The sequence below is a fragment of the Triturus cristatus genome, chromosome 10, assembly GCF_964204655.1.
Source record: "Triturus cristatus chromosome 10, aTriCri1.1, whole genome shotgun sequence".
Classification (NCBI taxonomy): domain Eukaryota; kingdom Metazoa; phylum Chordata; class Amphibia; order Caudata; family Salamandridae; genus Triturus; species Triturus cristatus.
In genome coordinates, this window is record NC_140593.1 from 428,744,091 (window position 1) to 428,763,959 (window position 19,869).

The 19,869-nt window shown below is 47.6% G+C and overlaps 1 protein-coding gene across 2 annotated transcripts in view; it reads right to left on the reverse strand.

Annotated features, from left to right (window-relative positions):
• ODAD2 (outer dynein arm docking complex subunit 2) overlaps positions 1–19,869 on the reverse strand; it is a 1,108,894-nt gene that overhangs the window by 927,869 nt on the left and 161,156 nt on the right. The gene's annotated exons all lie outside the window — the stretch shown is intronic.

Consider the following 19,869-nt stretch of genomic DNA (forward strand, 5'->3'; position numbering starts at 1 on the left):
GGTCGGGAGGTCGCCTGTTGTCCTCCAGAGGTTGTCCGCTGTCACCGTGAGTTCCGTGGGAAGGATCGGGTCTCATGGGTGTGACGGGCGAGCAGGCGAAGCAGCCGTCAGGGTGAGGAGAATTGAACTCCGGAAGAAAGGGACGGGACCGGCCTTGAAGCCGCCGTCCTGGTGTCACGTGTGTGGGGCGGATGCCGAAGCACCGCCCCACGGCTGCCAGTCGAGGGTGTAGGCCGCGCCCCCGCAAGCCGCGCTGCTACTGGCGGCTGCGGGCGCACTTCCCTGAGGAAACGGAGTGGAATTGAGCCTGCGCCTGGCCTAGGAGTCCGCTAAAGAGTGGGAACAGCAGCGGTGAGATAGCGATAGAGCGAGGCCTCCGCCAACTGAGGAGACCACACTAGGGAAGCCCCTGGGGAGGTGGTCGATGGGTATGCACTGACCTCGCCCCCCCTAGAGAAGTCTCCCTTTTGCCAGCAAGTGAGCTCCGCTTCATGAGGAGAGGGAACGCACCTCCTTGCACCGCCAAACTTTCTGTGAGGAGGATTCCAGGTGTACACAGTAAGCTGGGCATAATAAAAGGGGGAAGGTACTGGAGAGTACACTTTTAAGGCCAGATGATGACCTGTTAGACCCAGTTGCTGGTCCCTTGGAGAAATACAGGTTCAAATTATTAATACCGGCACCTTGGTAAAATCCCCACGTGTGACTGAAGTCAACGTATTAACAATTTTCAAGCATAGCGCAGGAGGTAGCAGATTGAATTCTAGAAACAGCAAAAGTTTATATGTACTGCTTAACTGTAATTGATCCGACTTGGTGAAAAAGTAACCTATAAGTAAATGCCTAGATGTGACTAATTGACTGCCAGCAGCATTGTTGATCTCCAGCCTAGTACCCCAATATGTAAAGGGCTGATTATTAATGACAGTATAAGATTCAAAAAGTATAGCAATTAGGGAAACCATCTGTCAGAAAAGCACCGTGTAGACTAAATGATCATTTGAAATCGTGTAATATGTAAAAGTTATATGGAGCGTTGTCTGGGGGGATTGGAATTTGCACTCCAGAGTCAAGGCGCAGGGTGGAAACCTCAGAAGGTGTCTAAGTATCTGCTGTACGAAAGTAAAACTAAAAGAGGGAATGGTACTGTCATGTTAAATGCAATGAAATGTTTTACCCTGAAATGTGCTGGATAAAAAAGAAACTGGTTAGCCACGTTTGAGAAAGAAGGATAAAGACTTCTTCTAAACTTATAAATAATCGGTGTAGCGTCATTTTTAAGTGGTGTTGCGCTAGGGTGTGAGTTGGGTGTGATGCAAGCACGACATGCAATTCTGGAGTAAAAGCCTTTCTACCTGAGCCAAGCTACCCAAGGACTCTAGGTCCAACAAGTTGGTGGCAGCGGTAGGATACTGAGTCTGTGCTTGCATCCATTCATTAGCGGTTTAGCGTGCGCCACACCCTACACCTGATTGTTGTTTTTTATTGGAGTTTTCTCCAGGTTGTCTCCCTGATTGGAATTTTTCGAAATTGTTCTGTCCTGTGGTGTAACTTCCTGTTAAAGGAAGGTGTCTCCTAACGTGAAGTTCTTTGCTGCAGTGTTGGGGCCCACCTGGCAGGATGGAGTTTGAGTTGGGTAGGCTGGAAGAGTGTACCATAACCCAGCTAAAGGAATTCTGCCAGGAGAGGGGGGTATTTTTCAAGCAGGGGGCAAAGAAAATAGAACTCCAAACTAGCTTGAGAGCCTGGGTTATGGCCCACCCTAGCGGAAAACGGGAGGAGGAGGGGGCAGGACCGGACACCACGGAAGGGACAGAATCACTTTTCCCCCCTGAGAGCGGCAATATGGATGTAGGACCTAGTGCCCCTTCAAGAGCGGGTAGTAGCGCTTCGGGGGGAAGCCTGTCTTCAGCTGATTTAGTCGACAGGAGGGAAGAGAGGCAATTCAAAATGGATTTAGTCCACTTGGAAAAAGAGAGGGAGGAGCGGAGGTTCCTCCATGAGCTCCATTTGAAGGAATTGGATCTCAAGGCCCTACAGCTTGGAACCCCCAGCAGTCCCAATGGTGGCAGCGAACATAGAGAGATTACCAGGGAGCCCAGACCCTATCTACCCAAGGACGTAGTCGCCAGCTACGGTGTCGGGGATGACATTGCTAAGTGGTTGGCTGCCTATGAGGTCTCCTTACGAGCCCATGGGATCCCCGAAGCTCAGTGGGGGGGTGGTCTATATAGGTATATGCCTCCAGTGAGGAGGGACGCCCTTTTAGCTCTGGAACAACGAGAGCAGACCAATTACCCCACCATGAAGGTCGCCTTGATTAGAAAGTTTGGGCTGACCCCTGAGAAATATAGGCAGAGATTTCGGGGTAGTCAAAAGCTGGCCACCCAAAATTGGGTGGACTTCTTGGACTACGCCAAGAAGGCCTTGGAGGGCTGGGTACAGGGCAGTGAGGTGAAAGACTACGAGGGGTTGTATAACCTGGTTTTACGGAAGCACCTCCTCGAGAAAAGTTTTCCGGAGCTGCGTCAACACCTGGTGGACAGCAAGCTAACTAATCCTAGGAAGCTTGCAGAGGAGGCGGATATCTGGGCAAGTATCCTGGTATCCTCAAAAGGGACTGGAGGGAATTTCCAAGGGTCTGGTCAGGGCGCCCCCAAGAAGAAAGAGGGGGGGAGACAAAAAGAAGGAGTTCCCTAAAGGCCCCCAAAAGAGTTCGCAAGGAAAGGGATTAGGATTCCCTGCTAAGGTTGGCCCCCACAAACCCCCTTATCCTGACCGTGGTCAGCAGCCTAGGGTTGTCCGATGTTATGAGTGTGGCGAGATTGGGCATTACAAGGGGGATGCCAAGTGTCCCAAGAGACCACACCCTCCCATTGGAGGAAAGACCCCTGGGGTGGCGAGCGTATTGCTCGGGGAGGAGTTGCCCCTAGATAAGGGAGGTGAGTGGGCAGGGCTAACCTTAGTGTCCCTAGGGGATTGTGAGATGGTTCCTAAGACCCATGTGCCCTCGAATACTACTAAGTACAGGCAATGGGTCACCATCAATGCCCAGAGGGTGGAGGCTCTGAGGGACACGGGAGCCAGCATGACTATGGTACGGAGTCAGCTGGTGTCCCCGGAGCAGGTAGTTCCCAACGTAGTCCACCCGGTTGTGATGGCTGACAACCGAGAGGGTCACTATCCGGTGGCCCATATTCCCTTTGAGTGGGGAGGGGTTGCGGGTCCTCTACGAGTTGCGGTAAGCCCTGCCAGTTCAAGGCTCACATGGAGATGTTGGGGACACCCGAGTGGACTTGTGCCAACACGCGGTCCGTGACTGCCCGAAGAGGGAGTTCACAGAGGTTGGAGCTTGGGACAAAGGCCCAACCAGCTGCCAAAAAGGGTAAACGGGGACAGGGGAAGCCTGCCCCGGCATCTGCACATCAGAAGGTGGATGGGGCGACTGAAGCTCTCCCGGAGTCCACAGAGGGGGATGTGACTTCCCTGGAGGGCTTACCTACCCCTGCAGAATGGCAGGTGGAGGGAGGACCTACTAGGGAGGAGCTTTGTCGGGCCCAGAAGGAGTGCCCTACCCTTGAGGGTTTGCGGCGACAGTCCGAAGCCCAGGCAGCGGGTAACGATTCGGGGAACTTCCACATATATTGGGAAGATGGTCTCCTCTATAGCGAACCCAAGGCTCCGGTGCATGGGTCATCCCGGCCCTTGGTAGTTCCCCAGCATTACCGAGCCTTCCTGTTGGGATTGGCTCACAAAATACCCTTGGCAGGACACTTGGGACAGGACAAGACTTTTGCTCGGCTTGTCCCTCATTTCTACTGGCCTCAGATGAGGATTACGTCCGACATTTTGTAGGACGTGTGTAACCTGCCAAGCTAGTGGGAAAACGGGGGTGAAGCTGAAGGCTCCCCTGGAACCACTGCCGGTCGTTGGCATCCCCTTTGAAAGGGTGGGCATCGACATTGTTGGGCCGTTAGATCCACCAACGTCCGCCGGTCACAGGTTCATCCTGGTTCTGGTGGATCATGCCACCCGGTACCCAGAGGCTATCCCTCTGAGGACCATTACTGCACCTGCGGTGGCACGGGATCTGATGGGGATTTTCACCCGGATGGGGTTCCCCAAGGAAGTTGTGTCGGACAGAGGTATCAACTTCATGTCGGCATACATGCGGGCTATGTGGAAAGAGTGTGGAGTCACTTACCGGTTCTCCACCCCTTATCACCCCCAGACCAATGGTCTGGTGGAAAGGTTTAACAAAACCTTAAAGTGCATGATCAGGAGTCTGCCCGAGAGCCTGCGGAGGAAATGGGACGTCCTCCTACCTTGTTTGCTGTTTTCCTACAGGGAGGTACCACAGAAGGGAGTGGGCTTCAGCCCCTTCGAGCTGTTGTACGGACACCCTGTTCGTGGACCCCTCAGCCTGGTGAAGGATGGATGGGAAAGGACTCCCAGAAAACTTCCCCCGGATGTGGTGAGCTGTATGCTGGCCTTTCGTAGCCAAATGGCTCGGTTGTGGAAGCAGGCTTCCGAAAATCTAGAAGCCAGCCAGACAGTCATGAAGGAATGGTATGACCGAAATGCTCACCCGGTGGAGCTGGAGCGTGGCCAGAAGGTGTGGGTTATGGAGCCTGGAGAGCTTAGCGCCCTCCAGGATCGCTGGTCAGGCCCCTTTGAGGTGATTGAGAAGAAGGGCAAGGTCACTTATGTGGTGGACCTTAAGACCCCCAGGCAGCCCCATCGAGTGCTCCATGTCAACCGCCTCAAACCCCACCAAGAGAGACCAGAGGTCACTTTGATGATGGTGACTGATGGAACAGAGGAAGAGGAAAGTGAACCTCTTCCTGATCTTTTTGCGTCCCAGGAAAAGGATGGGTCGGTGGAGGGAGTGATCCTCTCACCATCCCTAACTCCCGAACAGCGGAACGACTGCCGCCAGGTTTTGGAGCAGTATGCTTCCTTGTTCTCACTTATCCCGTGGAGGACTCATCTGTGTACCCATGATGTGGACACAGGGGACAGCCCACCTGTGAAGTCCAAGTCCTACCGTTTATCGGATAAGGTGAAGGCTAGCATCCATGGAGAAGTCACCAAGATGCTAGAGCTGGGGGTGATTGAACCTTCAAGCAGTCCCTGGGCCAGTCCGGTGGTACTGGTACCCAAAGCTGCCCCGCTGGGCACTACCCCAGAACTCCGGTACTGTGTGGATTACAGGGGACTGAATTCTGTGACAAAGACCGATGCTCATCTTATCCCGAGGGAGGATGAGCTCATTGACCGGTTGGGAGCTGCCCAATATCCGAGTACCTTTGACCTTCCATCTGGGTACTGGCAGATCTCCCTGACAGATGGAGCAAAGGAAAGGTCAGCCTTCTCCAAACCTGAGGGTCACTACCAGTTCTGTGTAATGCCCTTTGGGCTCAAGAATGCCCCTGCCACTTTTCAGCGGCTGGTGAACCAGGTCCTCTCCGGGATGGAGGCCTTTTCGGTTGCTTACCTGGATGACATCGCTGTCTTCAGCAGCAGCTGGGAGGACCATTTGTGTCACCTTCAGGCTGTCCTTCAGGCTTTGCAGCAGGCGGGTCTGACGATCAAGGCCAGTAAGTGCCAGATCGGGCAGGGGTCGGTAGTGTACCTCGGTCACTTGGTGGGTCTGGGCAAGGTGCAACCCCTCCAGGCCAAGATTGAAACTATCATAGCTTGGGAACCCCCCCAAGACTCAGAAAGAGGTCCGAGCCTTTCTGGGCCTCACCGGTTATTACCGACGCTTCATCAAGGGGTATGGTACTATCGTGGCTCCCTTGACTGAGCTCACTTCCAAAAAGCACCCTCGCCGGGTAATCTGGACCGAGGGGTGTCAGCAAGCCTTTGACACCTTTAAAAAGGCAATGTGTGCGGCACCTGTCCTCAGGGCCCCTGACTTCTCCAAGGAATTCATTGTCCAAACGGATGCGTCGGAGCATGGCATCGGGGCAGTGCTGTCGCAACTCAATGAGGAGGGTCTGGACCAACCTGTGGTTTTCCTGTCTAGGAGACTACTCCCCCGGGAACAGAGGTGGAGTGCGATTGAGAGGGAGGCTTTTGCGGTGGTGTGGGCTCTGAAGAAGCTGCGGCCATACCTGTTTGGCTCGCACTTCCTGGTTCAGACCGACCACCGGCCCCTCAGGTGGCTGATGCAAATGAGGGGCGAGAATCCCAAGTTATTGAGGTGGTCCATCTCCCTACAGGGAATGGACTTTAGGGTGGAACATCGCCCAGGAGTGGACCATGCCAATGCTGACGGTCTCTCCAGGTATTTCCGCCTTAGTGAAGAGAACTCCCAAGGGATTGGGTAGCTCTCCCCACTTTCAGCTAAGGGGGACACGTGTTAGACCTGTCAGCCCTCTGGCTGTTCCCTCCTTATTTTTATTTTTTTTCCCTTTACCCCCTCATTTTTTTCTGTCCGCTAACTTCTTTTTGGTGTTGGTGTAGAGGCTCCGGGCGCCCCATTCTCACTATCTGAGGGAGAGGCGCAAGGTGCTTCACTGAAGAAATGGAGGAAGGGGGAGTGTGGTTTCACAAAATGGTGGCCCCAACTGTCGCCTCTGAACCTGGGCCATAGACTGCCATGCGAGGTTCCTGAACCTTCTGGACCACTCTGGCCAGTCAGGCCCCAGGTTATAAATAGAGGTGAGGGGGGGTGGCCATTTTAGGAGGTAGATGAGCTGTGAGGTAGTCAGGAGTAAGGCACCTGAGTGGGGAGGTGGCTGCGCTAGATAGGGAATTGACAGGTCTTAGGGTCTGCGTGACTTCCCTCATCAGTGACACCACCCTCAACCTCTTGACCTGTCCCTGATCACAGCCAATGACTTTGGGGGTCATCGTTACCTTGGGGGCCTCCGTGTAGTCAGACTCCCCAAAGGAGGACCAGGGGAGGAAACACCGTGCAAGACTACCTTTCCCTCATCCCGGTTGTTACCTGGGATTTGGAATCAACCTGACCCTAGCGACTGTCCACCGTCCCGGACTAAAGGGGAGGTGTCCAGGCCCAGGAATTAAGAGATTGGTTGGCCTACTCATCTGCTCCTGCGGGATCCTGGTACCCTTAATTTCAGGCCCCCCCACCTCTCTTTCCGCGAGTCCCTACCTGGAACATTCACCGCCGTCACCCGGAGGTCGGGAGGTCGCCTGTTGTCCTCCAGAGGTTGTCCGCTGTCACCGTGAGTTCCGTGGGAAGGATCGGGTCTCATGGGTGTGACGGGTGAGCAGGCGAAGCAGCCGTCAGGGTGAGGAGAATTGAACTCCGGAAGAAAGGGACGGGACCGGCCTTGAAGCCGCCGTCCTGGTGTCACGTGTGTGGGGCAGACGCCGAAGCGCCGCCCCACGGCTGCCAGTCGAGGGTGTAGGCCGCGACCCCGCAAGCCGCGCTGCTACTGGCGGCTGCGGGCGCACTTCCCTGAGGAAACGGAGTGGAATTGAGCCTGCGCCTGGCCTAGGAGTCCGCTAAAGAGTGGGAATAGCAGCGGTGAGATAGCGATAGAGCGAGGCCTCCGCCAACTGAGGAGACCACACTAGGGAAGCCCCTGGGGAGGTGGTCGATGGGTGTGCACTGACCTCGCCCCCCCTAGAGAAGTCTCCCTTTTGCCAGCAAGTGAGCTCCGCTTCACGAGGAGAGGGAATGCACCTCCTTGCACCGCCAAACTTTCCGTGAGGAGGATTCCAGGTGTACACAGTAAGCTGGGCATAATAAAAGGGGGAAGGTACTGGAGAGTACACTTTTAAGGCCAGATGATGACCTGTTAGACCCAGTTGCTGGTCCCTTGGAGAAATACAGGTTCAAATTATTAATACCGGCACCTTGGTAAAATCCCCACGTGTGACTGAAGTCAACGTATTAACAATTTTCAAGCATAGCGCAGGAGGTAGCAGATTGAATTCTAGAAACAGCAAAAGTTTATATGTACTGCTTAACTGTAATGGATCCGACTTGGTGAAAAAGTAACCTATAAGTAAATGCCTAGATGTGACTAATTGACTGCCAGCAGCATTGTTGATCTCCAGCCTAGTACCCCAATATGTAAAGGGCTGATTATTAATGACAGTATAAGATTCAAAAAGTATAGCAATTAGGGAAACCATCTGTCAGAAAAGCACCGTGTAGACTAAATGATCATTTGAAATCGTGTAATATGTAAAAGTTATATGGAGCGCTGTCTGGGGGGATTGGAATTTGCACTCCAGAGTCAAGGCGCAGGGTGGAAACCTCAGAAGGTGTCTAAGTATCTGCTGTAGGAAAGTAAAACTAAAAGAGGGAATGGTACTGTCATGTTAAATGCAATGAAATGTTTTACCCTGAAATGTGCTGGATAAAAAAGAAACTGGTTAGCCACGTTTGAGAAAGAAGGATAAAGACTTCTTCTAAACTTATAAATAATCGGTGTAGCGTCATTTTTAAGTGGTGTTGCGCTAGGGTGTGAGTTGGGTGTGATGCAAGCACGACATGCAATTCTGGAGTAAAAGCCTTTCTACCTGAGCCAAGCTACCCAAGGACTCTAGGTCCAACAGGGGAATTTCCATTATAGTCATAAACATTGAATAATCCCACCCACATGTGGGCCCCTAGAGCTTTTTTTCTCAATATATCTTCTTAAGTGGAGATGTACGCCTTTCTTCTGGATGGCCTGCAGAGTCACTAAAGAAAGAAAAATGTATGCAGCCTATGGGAGTAGGCTTGAATGTCCCAATTCTTCCTCTTGTACTTAAAAAGGGGGCTAGGAGAATTATATACGAGTATAATTTCATGAAAAATCTCTTTTACAAACCCTTTTAATTAATAGAGTATAGAGAGGAAGGACAACAGGACTGTATAGCTCCATAGGCTTTCATTATACGAGTTAAAAATAGAGGCTGTGCCAGTAAGAACCCAGGGTCCACCAGTATCCTATCATGCTCAGGAGGTGGCAGTTGATTTCAGTTCTTTTTCAGACAATCCATGATTATATTTAGGTCTCATGGTTACCTCTGTCCTCTCCATCTGAAAGGAAGGAGGAGTGCTTATGACTATAATGGAAATTCCCCTACGAGAGAATAAGAGTTACAGGTAAGAAACTATTCCTTCTCTCATATGGGAATTCCATTGATATTCATAAACATGGAATAGAGTAGCAAGCCCATTCCTAATAGGAGCAGTGGAGAAGACAGAGGATCAACTAAGGTGGCCATTTAAGCAAATAGATTTCTGAGGGAGTCCTGTCCTACTTGAGCATCTGCTCTAGCACCCAAGTCTAGGCAATAGTGCTTGATGAATGTCTGAAAAGATCTCCACGCGGCTACTTTGCAAATATCTGGTATGGGGATATTCCTCAATAAAACAGCAGTAGCCACTTTACATCTAGTGGAATGCACTTTAGGTTTAGCTGATAGTGACTTGTTAGCTTTTTTGATAGCACAATAGGATACAGGAAACTATCCATTGGGAAATGGCTTGCTTGGAAGTGGCTAAACCCGTACAGACCAGACCATAGTTGATAAACAATTGGTTCGATCTGCAGATGTCCCATGTCTTATCAAGATAAGACTCTTCTCACATCTAGAGAATTAGGAGATCTTTCAGCTGAAGTAGAGGGAGTCTGATAGAACGTTGGTAATATTATGGTTTGATTAACATGAAAATCTGAAATAACCTTAGGGAGGAATTTCAGGCGAGTTCTCATGACCAGTTTGCTAGAGTGAAAAACTGTGTACGGTTCATGACAGCATAATGCTTGGATCTCGCTAATCCTGCAGGCTGATGTGATCGCCACAAGGAAAGCAGTTTTTCATGACATATGTTGTAGATACCTTGTGAATGGACTCAAAAGGGTCCTGCATAAGTCGTAAAAGGACTACATTGAGTTACCAGGGAGGAGAAGGTCTTCTAATGGGAGGGAAAACCTTCTGCAACCTTCCTTTAAAATCATTGATGGTGGGCATTTTGAAAAAAGAGGTTTGTGAAGGACATTTTTTGTAGGCAGTAAGAGCTGCCAAGTTAACTTTTATAGAAGGGACCTGCAAACCAGAGTTTGCAAAATGTAGTAAGTATGGAAGAATTGCATCTTCCAGGCAAGTTGTAGGGTCCACGTTCTTATAGGAAAACCACAATCAAAATCTTTTCCCTTGGAAGGCTTATGCGGAATGTGTTGAAGGCTGCTTACCATCTTTGAAGATGTCATGCAGTCTTGTGGCAGATTCAAGTGTCCGGACTGCACTAGCTCAGGAGCCATTCCACTAAATTCAAGGAGGATAGATTGGGGAGGGTCATCTGGCCTGCGAACTTTGTTAGCAGGTATGGACTGCATGCCAGCTTGAGATGTGGATGTTCTGACTGGTGAAGAAGGTCTGTGAACAACCACTCATGTGGCCACCCTGGAGATATTAGGATCATCTTGGCTCTCAAATGGGACAGCTTGATGAGGACTGATGGGATCAGGGCAATAGACGGAAAGGCGTAGAGATATTTGCAGGACCAGTTGATCAATAGAGCATTCCCCAGTGTCCCTGGCTAAAAGTACCTTGAGGAAAAGCTTCGGCATTTTCTGTTTTCTGCAGTGGCAAACAAGTCAATGGTTGGAGTGCCCCACAGTTTCAAGATGTTTTCTACGATGTCGTCGTGTGAGACCCACTTGTGGTTTTCTTGCAGAACTCTGCTGAGAGAGTCTGCCTGAGCATTTTGAGCATGTGGAAGGTGAGATGCCGTGTTCGTCAGGTACTTGGCTATGAGTCATTTCCTGTTTGTTTCAGCCTCATGTGACAAGGGCCTGTACCTAATTCCTCACTGCTTGTTGAGGTAGTACATGCCGGTTGTATTGTTCATCTGAACAAGCAGGGACTGGGATCTGAACAATGGGCCTTCAGCCCCGGATGGATTGCACATAGTTCGAGGAGATTGATAGGATATGTAATCTCTCTCTTTCTCTGAGCACTTTCCCTGAATTTGGAGGTGATCCATGTGGGCTCCCCATACCAATAGTGATGCATCTGTAACTATTTTTTGATGAGGAACCTCCTGATGAAATGGCATTCCCTGAAGCAGGTTGGCAGGGGAGCACCACTATTTCAGGGACAGTTTCACATGAAGGGATAGTTTTATCCTGTCTCCCCAATTACCTGCCAGTTGGTCCCACTGTTCCTCGAGACATTTCTGGAGAGGTCGCATGTGGAGACAGGCAATTAGTGTGAGGAAGATGTAGGAGGCAATTGAGAAGAAACAATATAGTTTTCACCATTGGATGAGAGGCTTTCACAAGAGAATGACATTTCTGAAGGATTGATAAACGTATCTCCTCCAAATGACACACTCTTGCCTGCATTGTGTCAATGGAGGCTTCTAGATAATGCAAGGTTTGAACCTGGGCTTCCAGAGACATTGACGCCATTATCAGCCAGTCACCTAGGTATGGGTAGACGAATATTCTGTGCTTCCTGAGATGGGCAGCTACTACTGCCATGCACTTGGGAAATTTTTCTGGATGCTGAGTTCAGGTCCATCGCTTTTTTGCTCACCATGCCATTCCAGATTGAACCCAGCCATATGCAAATCAGTCTTGACCCTGTGCCTCATGGAACAGTCCAGCCTGAACTGCCAAGCCAGGTCCTCCCTGGACTGGAAACAAGCATCCTACGACCGGTTTCTGGGTTTCACCCCTCTTCAGCCAGGATAGCTTGACTCCAGTGGCATGGAGAGCACGGGATCCACGTCTGGGCATATGCATAAGTATGCCCAAACGTGGGTTCCTTGCTCACTGTGCCACTGGATTCAAGCTAGCCTGGCTGAAGAAGGGTGACATACCCCGAAACCGGTCCCAGGATGCTTGGTTCCGGTCCAGGGAGGACCTGGCCTGGCAGTTCAAACTGGACTGTTCAATTGGGGCACAGGTTCAAGACTGATTTGCATATGGCTGGGCGCAAATTGGGGTGGCATAGTGGGCAAAAGAACGATGGATTTAACCCAGATCTTTTGACTGGGGTAGAATGTTTGCATTGTGAGCATTCCATCCATCATTTGTTTGCTGTAACAGTTTTATAAAAAACATCATGAAATTATACTCATACTATTCTTCTGCCCACTTTTTTAAGTACACGATGAAGAATCGGGCCATTGTAGCCTATTCCTACAGGCAGCACTTTTTTTTAAGTGACTCTGCAGGCCTTACTGAAGAAAGGCAAACATCTACACTTAAGAAGATATATTGTGAAAAAGTGCTCCGGAGTCCCTGTATGTGGGCGGGACTATTTAGTGCTTATAACTATCAATGGAAATCTCCTACGGGAGAACCCATGTTTCTTGTCTCATCTGTAGCTCTGTCTCAATATTTCCCTCTCCTTCTCTCACAGACACACACAGGTGCACATGCAGCAGTCTCTTTTTCACTTGTCTTTTTAGAACCCGTATCTTTCATCTCAGCTGAAGCTCCATCTCATTTTCTCACTTACACAATTGCACTGCTGTCTCTTTCCCATTTGTCTCTTTAGAATCCTTCTCTCTTCCTTTCTTTTGCACACACAGCACAGATACAGCTGCCACTCACCTTTTCTTCATAACCTGTCTCTCTGAAGGAGTCTTTTCCTCTGACATTCCACCTTCTCCCTAGGACCCCTCCTCATACCCTCATCACTTCTTTCTCCACTTATATGCTCTTTTTCAGAGAGACAATGGGGTGCCTTTCTACCCGGGCCTCTCTACACCATCAACAACAGAACGTACAATTTACCGCTTTCTTTTTCCCCTGGGGAACTTCTCATTGCTTGAACAGCAGGCTGCCGCTAGGCAGCAACTGCTGCTCTTTATTTGGACCACCTTTGATAGTCTCACAGTGGCACTCCTGCTACAGAACGGATTGAGGAACTCCCACTAGTATGGGGAAACTCGAGCATTGCACCCCGCACTGCGTGGGCTACACCGCCTGTGTTAGGCGCCTGTTTTTTTGTTACCGAAATTCACCTCATCTAGGTGTACCTGGCATCTTTTGGGTTACAAACACATGCTAGGTACACCTACAAAATTGGCTGTTTGTACATAAAAATGACACACTGGCTACTTCCACTGTGAAAGTAAGGAGAAAACGTCTGTTGTTGGCGCTCCGAAATTCACCTTTTACAATGTCCAGTATTCGAGAATGACCACAGCACAACTTAGTCCTTCTTAGGTTGTGTTCAGAAAATCTGGAACTCTGTCTCCTAAAATATCCAAAAATCACTCCTCACTCGAACTTCAAGAAAGATCTAAAACATTGGCTCTCTGAGTGTCAACTTCAAACTTTACCCTCTACCAAGCAAAAAGCTCAGACTTGCCACAATAACCCTCTTACTTCGAAGCAACATTGACAACATAGTGTAGTAACATATACATCCTCATATCCTCAGTGATAAATTGGTACTTGCAAATTGGTTCAGTTTCATTTGTTAAAGCGGTAGCTGGAAATGCTTCTGTGTTTATAAGACTCTCTGATTCTCATTCAATTTGTTATATATTGTACTGTATACTAGGGGTGGGCGGAATTTGCAAAATTCACTTTCGCAAATTATCGCTAAAATGTTAAAAATCTCCGCAAACACGCGGAAATATCGCGAAGATGCGGAAGTTTTTTTCCTGCCCGTTCGCGGTATTTTCTGCGTGGTCGCGGCTCGCCAACATACCCATGCGGTTGCTCACGGGCGCGGCCATCTTGTTTTCACTTGTCTCGCGGTGCATGATCGCGAGAAGAAAGACGTGATCGCGCGACGCATGACGTTACTGCGGGCGCGAACTGTCGCGAGACAGCGCAAATGGCTACCAACAATCCAACATCTTGTGGAGAACGCGACCGGATCGGGAAAACTTGTCGGCGACCGCGGGGATTCAGGTAAGGCGATCGCGCGCACGCGAGAATGTATTATTTTACAGCGCGAGCAAGAAACAAATTATCGCTAAGCTGCGGAATGCGGAAATTGACATTTTTGTGCTTTCCGTGGAACGCGAAAATGCCAAATTATCGCAATTTCCGCTAACGGAACGGAATTTTGGCCCAGGCCTACTGTATACAAAGTTTATCGTTGGCTTCAACGAAATGCGCTCTAACACTCTGAGGGACTGCTCTGCACTTTATTAAACAAAATAAATATAAGACGAAATAACGTTTGAGACAGATGTTCAGTACAAGCATGTGAAAGCCAAGATATAACAGAACCACAGGCATAGTGTCACAAAAAAGCTAGAAATAGCAGAAGCCAGGCCACACACCCTTTGACCCTTTATGACCTCACAAGTTTACCCGTGTCCCACTCCTCTGCCCTCAACACCCTTGTATTTGGTATTGAGGGGCAAAAGGAAGGGCAAGAAAGAGAAACTACAGAAAGGAAAATAGTTTGAAGCCCTGCTCACTTTGTGTTTCTGCTACTACCTTAAATACACGTGTGATCAGGGCAACAAGGGCATTGCCACAGGTACAAGAATGCAGGCTTTGAGTTCTAGACGCTATTCACCACAACATTAATTTACGTCCATAAAAAAAAAAACTTTTCATTCAACCTAGTGTGGAATTTCTATCTGCAAGTAGAGATGATTTGGATAAGGTAGCTATGCTGACCACTTAAAGGTATATCTTGCGCTTTCAGAATAGTGGAAGTAGTTGTCTATTTGAAATATCATCAGCAACAGAAAACATCCAAAGACTGCTGAACAGTATAATGTTTTGCTACAAAATTATAAAAAGGGAGCTCTCGGTAATGGACTTCGTGTTGGCTTTAGGACTCTTCAATGAAGTATGCAAAACAAGCATTATCAAACTTGTGGTGATTAAGGGCACTTTTCCGACTATGGAAGCATGGTTGTTACTTCTCCAGACTTATCTTATTAGATATTTGTCGTCTATATTATGTTACTGGCAAAATTAGACTGCTGCAAAGGCTGTTGTGAGGGTATTAAAAGTAATTAAACAGGAAACCAATAAACCTGTAAAATTCAGAAAAACTGTTGATCTTGGTGTCAGGAAAAGAATAACATATTTCTGTGTGGAAGTCTGTATCTTAAACCAGTCAGAGAGCATAAATAGATTAAGTCAATCCATTCGCATGTTTTGTTTACTAAATGTAAGTCAATAAAGCATTTTGGTCCACTGCAGCTAGAGAAAAGTGACAGACAAGTCTAGTGTAAGCCAGGATAAAACCAACGCTTTCAAACAGATCTCAAAACTCAGTAATTTATCAACGGGGCCATTCTAATCTAAAACACTTTCGAAGCTCCAGGTCAATAGCAAAGTAACAAGAGATCAAGCAAGTTTCCCAAAGTTCTTGGAGGGAGGTAGGACACGTTTTGTACACCAGAAGGCAGTGGGGAATAGTTACACACATGTACTTCAAACAACAGTACTGCCCTTTGGTTGTTGCAAAGAATGAAGCAAAAACATTTTTAAGGAAGAGGGCTTTTCACTACTCCCCTCCCTCTTCTGCACTACAAGAACAAGCTTGCAACTCACTAGGATACAGTGGCTCTGATTACGAGCTGGTGGTAATTTTTTGATCCCTACATAAAACATCTCATGTGCAGGGATCGAAATTTCGTTTGCGTGGTATATACCGCATCCAGTAATTGCTGGGTATGATAAACATCTCAGCGTTCATTAAGTTTTGGCTAGTCAAACCTGCTGTAATATCGCAGTGGAAAAGTGTTCAGTATTTACTGTACCATGAAAATGTTGGTGTGGTAAGCACCATATTCCGTATGTTATTACCCACAAACTCCTAATTGGTGCTATTTATTGCACCCAATAAACATTGTATCCCAGGGTATCATTATTTATACTGAGTGATAAAAAGCACTTTAAATTCTGACAAAATCAGAATGAAGGCTATTGTGACGTCCCTTGCATTAATATAAAATATGTTGGCCACGAAAACCAACACTCCACCATTTTTTCACGAAGCCAACTCCACATGGAGAAATGTAGTTTAGATGGTGCACTACTGGAAAAAAATCTGCATCGCTATTGCCCGCTTACTTTATTCATGGGTAGTCTGCGATGTCACTGCTGTTTGTGATGTCGGGAGCGAGAACCCTGTGATGTTGTGTGTTTATTAGTGCCTAATTAGAGCCAGTGGCTTCCGGCGCTCGTCACCAGCACTTAATTGTCAACACCTGCATTTATTACAGGCTGCCACATAGTGGCAATTAAGAACTACTCACAATGACCATCCAGGGTATGCTCAGTCAGGAATGGAATCTGTTCAATAAAATCCATTTTGAAAGAAAAGGTCAATAGGTTCGTCCGAGTTTCGGTGGAGGAGAGTTCCTTATATTGGGGCGTGCCAGAGAAAGCACATGCTTTGGTTAGTGATTTCCAGAATCTCGCTGGCTCTAGTATAAGGGAGCTTGCATGTCTTAGCAAAAATGGCATTTTGTGGTCTAGGTACTCTGGTGTAGCATAGTGCAGGGCTTTGTGAGTAAGGTATGCTATATTAACAAGCATTGAAAATGCAATAGGTCTCGCCTTTGATTAAGTTAAAGCCATTTGCTTTGCCTAAGGTATTGTTTAGCAAAGCAAATGGCTTTAACTTAATCAAAGGCGAGACCTATTGTATTTTCAATGCTTGTTTATTTTGAAATCTGGGAGCCTTCTAGTGACCACACTTAGATTTGCTCAGACCCGATAATCTCCGAAGCCCAAAATTATGGTCAATTGCATCTGCCCAGCCTGGCTCAGCTCCACTCTGCTTAGGTCTTAAGGCTTGGGGCGCTGACTTCTCTCCCACTGGCCCCTTAGATTGTTTCTGTGGCTCCAAGCACCACGAAACCGGAAACAGTTAGACCAATCAGCACAAAGTCAATCACAATAAAAAAAAATTAAAAAAGGGAACGAGAGCCAGGACTCCTATGGTCGGCCTCCCCACACAGTCAATAAGCAGCCATCCCTCGCGGCTGCCAGCACTCCAGTTATCGCCATGAAATAAAAACGCCAGGCTCACCTTTTCAATTGAACTCGCCACCGCTGAGCACCTTTCTTTCCATTTCCCTCGCGCTCAGCCATCAGTCCCATGCCGCCTTCTGCCCTCCGCACACCCGCAAAACCAGCCAAGAGGGCTGCAGCCGAAAGAACTCCAATTTGATGCACAAAGAAAGCCGGCTCCCAATATTAACGCTTCTTAGCATGTGCTGTCGCTGCATTGATTCCCCCGGCCGCGGCGTCCTTATGCCGTACGTGGATCTGATGGTTGGGCGGAGTAGCTCTAGTCACTAGCGACTGCTCGCGATCATCCCGCCTCGAGATTACAAGATTTCTTGTATCCTAGCCGCAAACTTCCACCTCAAAAAAGTAATTAGGATTTTCATTGCTCTGCCCAGACTTCACTATGCAGCAGACTTATTTTAGCTAATCCTACATTTAATTTCTCTTCAGAATCTACGATCAGTGGCCTTCCGGAAATATGCTTTTAGAGGGATCGAGGCGGTTTTGATGGCAAAGAGGTAGTCTCCCGTTTATAATAACTGAATGGCTGCTAGATTCTGTTTAATGTACTAAAACGTTCATCTGTGGCTTCGAAGCATTTTAACTTGCACAGGTCATTTAAAAACGGAGCATCTATGTTAAAATTAATTTTGGAAGTGGCTGTGGAAGTCAGAATAGAGCTCTGTCGATTGATGAGAAGTGAATACCAAGGCAGCAGGATAAAAAGATGACATGAAAGTATACGATCGTAAAGAAAAACTGGTTGTTTCAAACAGCTCTGCAACCTATTTATTCTGATTGAGTTTGTGAGGAAAAAGTCTGACAGATACAGATGCCATGGATTTTTGTGACCTCAGGAAGCGAGTGGTTTGACGCAATAAGGAATAGACCGTGAGCTCGAAATAATTTATAGGAAGAGCTGCGCACCTTTTCTTGTGGAACAGAGATTTAATGTCTTTGAAGCTGTAGAAAAAAGCTTTCTTGTCTTTATGGGGCCATGTGTTTGAAACACATGGCCCCAAAAAGATAAGAAAGCTTTCACGGTAGAACGAAGGCAGACGAGCCTGTCCAAATGGGACGGCTCAAAAAGCCAAACAAATACGTCATTAACAGCTCTGTTCCAATGGCTGGCCACTGTTTAACATAAACGGTGATGCCAGCCAATGGAAAAGAGGGGCGGGGCTTAAAGCCTTTTCCCAAAAAGACCTCAAAACGTTAAATCTCGCCAGCGAGACTGCGCATGTGCGCAGCCTACGCTAGCCGAGACCTAAAAAGGATTATTGCTTCAACTGGGAGCCATTGTAGTGACTTAAGTGAGGGGGTGATATGATCAAAATGCCTCAATCCCATTATCAGTATTGCTGCGGCGCTGAGGGTTACATTTAATGGCGTCAAATGTGTTTTGGGGAATCCCATTAGAGCCACTTTTCCAAAGTCCTGTCTGGTTATGACTAGGGATTTGTACTATTTTGAGGTGATTGTCTGGATAAAAGGGTTTATCTTCTTTAGGAGTCTAAGTATGAGGGCTGCACCACATTTGGATGCGCTAATATCGTCTTGCATGTTGAGATTTTTGTTGAGAGCTGAACTCAGGAATTTTGTTGATTCGACGATTATAGGATTGCAGTCAAGAGCATCTAGGTGATTGAGCCATTCTTGTAGAGGAGGGGAGCTGTGGGGGTGGGGGGGAGAGGGGAGGAGGAATTCAATCTTTAGAGAATTAAGTTTGAGGTGGTTTTGTGCTTTTTGGGGATCTCCATTAGCAGTTCTATGTAGATTGTGGAACTTTGGGAGACTCCCAGTCGGAGCAGTGATATCGCACCCCTTTGATTGATTTTGCACCTTAATATCTGTGCCATTATTTGTGCTTCTAAATGTTGATTTGTGCCTCAAGCATGTGTTGCTCTGAGGGTGATTTTGCACCTTAATATGGCAATACATTTAAATTGAGAATATTCTCATTTTTGAGAATAATTTTTCAAAGAACACATGATTATCTGACAGTAATATGTGCAGATGGCCAACAGCCACTTTGAGGCACAGACTCAGAATGTAGTAAAGAGTCAACTAGGGAAATTCATTCTGAGAGCAATGTCAGAGTAAGTATCATCAAGCTAGATGTAGTATGAGTCTTATCACTAATAATGGTCATAAATTGCACACTGATATTTTGAAATGGACTCTGACTTTAAAAAGCAACCTAAGTAGTAATAGAGCTTGTCGCAAAATCAACATACACAGGGGGTTCCTGAATGACCCGCCTAATTAATTTTAATTGGGTAGGTCAGAATTTGCGACCCCCTGGGATGGACTCCAAACAACCAAGATGGGGGCCTGCAAGGGACAGCAGACCACCATTACTGTGTTTGCATTTCCAAATGGAAAACCTTATTTAAAAGCAGCCTGTATTCCTTAAAGGAACCAATGTTGTTTTTAAAAAACAAAAATGTTTCCGTCTGAGAAGACATCAGTAGAAGCAGGCAGTGGTCCTGTGGACCCTGCCTCCTGCCCTTGAGGTTTCCAAAACAATTCCAAAAGGGGAAAGGGTCCTCTGTGGATTCATTCCCCTTATCAAACTGGTATCACCCCCTCTGAAGTGTTGGTAACTGTTCAATAGTTTGTGACTGGAGCAGCAGTTGCAAATAATTGATACCCTGCATACCAAATCACAATTTGAAAGGAACGCCCTTTTTTATGCCCCTCTAAATTGCAATTCGGTATGGGTTGCAAAAATTATTTTCCCAAGTTGGGAAAACTTGTTTGCATGAAAAACACAAGCAGTATGGTAAATATTATTTAAGTACACTGGTGCACAGGGAGGTCCAGCCTAATATGATGCTTGTGCTAAGGCCAGAATCTAGGTGATAATGGTTTACAAAATCTGTGTTCGAAGTTCGAGGTTGTCTTTAGGCAAATTTTACTGATAGGGACC